The sequence below is a fragment of the Papaver somniferum genome, chromosome 10 (genome assembly GCF_003573695.1).
Source record: "Papaver somniferum cultivar HN1 chromosome 10, ASM357369v1, whole genome shotgun sequence".
Taxonomy (NCBI): Eukaryota; Viridiplantae; Streptophyta; class Magnoliopsida; order Ranunculales; family Papaveraceae; genus Papaver; species Papaver somniferum.
In genome coordinates, this window is record NC_039367.1 from 46645745 (window position 1) to 46650181 (window position 4437).

Sequence of the window (4437 nt, forward strand, 5' to 3'; positions counted from 1 at the left end):
TGTTCTTGTTGATGACTCTATTATTTTCCTCTCGTCTATCTGTACTTAAGGATATGGATTCCAGAAATAATCAATCCAGTGTAGATATGGACGATGGAGATACTTCTCCCAAATTTAGGCGGAACAACAATCACATATTTTTGAACCATTTTTATAACCTTTTAGAGGTTTGAGAAATGTGAAATACCATTTCGGGTTCGGTTAATATGAAATACGACTTCAGAAGAGTGTGTATCATTCTGGTGGTATAAAGGCCAGTATTATAACCGCCTTGTATGATTCCATATTCCTGAAGATTCCGTTGAGTCATGAAAATATTTGGTATTACCACCTTGAAATGATAAATGAACATTTTTATGGAGTATTTTGTTACTTCATTTGTTTTTGTGCCAGAAGCACGTTTAGAGAAGCTTGAGGCTCTCTCTTTTATGGGGTGTGCCATATGAAAATTCTATCAGTAGAATCTCACAGTGTCATTAACCAGAAGTTTAATGACCTTGATTTTTATGCTCAGACATGGTCAATATGGACATCAAAAGTTCTACCAAGATGAATAGACGATTCAAAATGCTCATGGACATCCTTTACAGAACCTGAAGCTTCTATTAAATGGGATGTAAATTGTGTTGTTGGTCCCTGAGACAGTTAGTTGTTAAATTGCATTAACATTAACATTATGGTAACCAATTGCTGAATCACCAACATTAATCCCTATAAAGGATTCAAGGAGGCATATGCAGGACTTATTCACCCTGCAGTATGAACAATTATTTCAATACTTTATCATATTGATAGACGCATCTAGTAGATGGTCTCTTGTTATATTAACACATAATGTTAGATTTTCCCAAACTGTTTGTGCAAATCTTGTGGTTTGCTATCCATTTTTTGGATTTTCCAGTTAAGTCCATTTGTTTTGGTGGTAAATTTATAGGCGTTTGATGCTTTGCCTTCAGTTGGTGTTATATCGAGCATATAGTTAGCACATGTGCGCATTCGACACGGTCTAGTTGAGTTTTTTTCTGTTTAAGCATCTTTGGTTTATTGCTCGACCAACTATTTACCATCAATTATGTCTTGCGAAGCAACCTTGAAATTTACGTGTTTGGTCCATAGCGTCACCTATGCCATATATGTTGGTTTCGATTCATAAGACATTTAAAACCATGTGCTGGTAATGTCTTATTGAAGATGAGACTGTATTCCCGCCGTTAGGGGGAGGAAGTAAGCCGTCAAAAAGGAACGGCGTGAAATGTCTCATCTCTTGTCGAGCCTGCAGCTGCTTTTTGGGTGCTTTTTGTAGTTAAATTAATACCCAAAAACTATCAAGAGTAGAATTTTCTTTGAAGATTGGATAAAATTATGGAACCAGAAGTTTCCATAAATGAGATAGTAATATTTCTTCCATGATCAGGAAGACTAAGACGCCACCAGAAGTTGGCATGTCAACCCGCCACCAGAAGTTGGCGTGAGTAAGGTTGATAACCTTTAAGGTTCTCCTACTTTAACCAGGGGGAGAAAGACTGCCGTCTAAAGATGGCACATATTATGTCGACAAATTTAAGGGATTTTCTTTGAAGTCATGAATATGATAGGCATCAACTAAATGTTGCATTAAGAAGTCGACAATTAAATAGGTTATCTGATTAAGTTTTTATCCTGATCAAAGAAAGTTCGGCTGCTACTAGAATTGGCGTGAAACATCTCATTTGTTTTCTCACACCAAGATATTGGATGTAATTGAGGTGTTGTAGATTGCTCATGATTAAACAAATAACTGAAGTAGCTCTAGGAAAATATTGGTCGTCACTTGCTTGAGAATGCAGATACAGGAAGTTGTCACAGCAGGATAAATCATGCATCTCGCAATGACCAAGTCGTGTATTAAAACACGCTTGAGGCCTGAATAACTGCCTCATATATATGCCTCTCAAAAGAGAGTCCAATCACTTTTCTAATATGTAGTGTTCTTGAAGAGAGACTACAGATAGTGCTCGTGGAGACTATCAGAATATGATCCACATTCTCTAAGTTTAAAACTCCTTATTAAAGATAAGGAGATGATAATGCCCCTGAAGTGGCGCTGGTACCAGTCTGTGAAACTTTTGTTGAGTATGCATGCATTAGAGAAATGTGTGGTATCTATATAATTTTCGATTATCTATTTACAATGGTGGTTATGTACTCCTCTGCAGAGGTACATCGACATCGTGATTGGTAGGCATATAATCTATTTCCTCAAACTAAGATAGAGGATGGAATCTCTCCAAAACGCGCAAAAGATCGGATCCGACTCATACCGTAAAATTGTGAGACCTGAATGTTACAGGTTGGTGTTTGAGATAAAGCGCAGAGAGAGTAATATAATCGTTTTAAGTACAATTTGAGGGTTTTCCTGCTGAACTTCTGGATTGGTTCTGTAAAAAGTAAAAGTATTCTCCTAACGTTGGTGCACTTTAAGCGTGGTAGTCCCTAAAGGACTCAGATTGCATCTTTCTACGACTTATGATTGGTGATTCCTTGAATCCCTAAAGGATTCGAGTTTTCTGACTCAGGCAGCTACCTGACTCTATGAACTATGTCAGGCTTGAAATCAAGTCATAATCACCACTTAGAAGAGGAGAATTTTGTGAACAATCCTTTGTGTGTTTTGAGTTGTTGAAAAATGACTAAATCCGGATAAGTTGATGGTATCATCTTTGGCCTCTTAAAGAGTCCTTAATAGCGCTAAAATCCACGCTTAAACTAAACTGTGAGATCTCGTTGAAATTGAAATAATTCTCGGCCTGAAGTTCGATAATATACTATCATAGGCTATAATATCTAAATTTTGATACCGGTAATACTTATTGTGCTACTAAAATCATCACCATTACTATGTGGTTCCCAAAAAGGGGAAATGATCGATCTATCCGATACGTACGTAGAAATAATACTTTATGGTCCAGAGGTACCATGTACGAATATAATGCATGCATTATCTTGTTGCGTTCTAACTTTTGTTTTGCAGGTTACACTTTTAGAGGCTGAAATTGATTCTACGGTATTTATGAGTTTACAAAAAGGCCTTTCATTGTTATGCATGAAGTTAAAGCGGAAAGTTGAATTTGGTGTGCAATGATGGAGAATTAAATGCGAGGTGTACATTGCTAGTGGTGCACCCGACGCAAGACCTGCAGTCAATCCTCCATAAACTGCGAATGGTTCTAAGCAGTTTTCTGAAAGCCATATAATATTTGCACCACCAACCGCTTTAATAAATCATGCTTCATGGGGGAGTAAACTCGTAGAATCATAGGCTGGACTTAAACGCGTTGTACTCTTTTTCCTTCACTAAGGTTTTGTCCCGATGGGTTTTCCTTGTCAAGGTTTTAACGGGGCAGCATATGCGTGTCCAGCACCATTATCAAGCGACGTCCGTTGTACTCTTTTCCTTTGGTATGGTTTTGTCCCATGTGGTTTTCCAGACGAGGTTTTTAACGAGGCAACATTAGCATCAACGTCAGCATTATTATGAACTTTGGGAACTCAGGTTTTGTCCCAGGTAGTTTTCCTGATGCGAGCGTTCAGGTTTTGTCCCAAGTGGTTTTCATGACGCAGTTTTGTCAAAGAAAATATTTTGTGGCGGCGACCACCCTCATTCTAAGCTCAAGTTTTGTCATAAATGATTTTCCTGACGCAACTTTGACGGAAGTCATCGCGATGACCAATCTCACTCCAAGTTCAGGTTTTTCCTAAATGGTTTTCCTGACATAGTTTCGACGACGAAAAAAAATGTGTGATTATCATCATCACTTTAAAGCTACCGATGTTGTACTCTTTTTCCTTCGACCAGTTTTTGTCCCAGTTGGATTTTTCTGGCAAGGTTTTGACGAGGCAACAAATTTCTTCTGCTTTTTCCATCTGATTTTACCGGCAAAATTTTAACAAGACAACATTCGAAACAGTGGTCATCCAAGGGGAGTGTTATAAGTGAATTATTTTTGTGGCTGACCACCGTGAGGCCCACCTCACTTGGACACGTCAAAGAACAAACAAGAATCGGCAATTTTATCGCACAAAATGAGATAATGATCAACTAGTTGGATTAATCTTAATCCTTAAGTAAACTGTGTAAAGATAAACATAAAACTAGCCTATGTTTGTACACTGCCACGTGAGCGGTTCTTGAATCTTCCGTATATGCCGCCTTGTTTATTGGCATAGGCTATAAATATCCTCGCGTTTTTAGGGGCCACTCAAAAGGATTTAGGGGCCAACAATAAAACAAAAAAGGTCATCCAAAGGGAAAATGTAGCTAGCCCTTATCTCGCGTAATTCGTAATGGCGAAATTACCCTTATATATTCGGAGGATATGATAACATTGTTATCCTCCGATTGTAATCGGAAGCCAAAATATTACCCAGACTCCCGATTGTAGTCGGTGCAGTATTAGA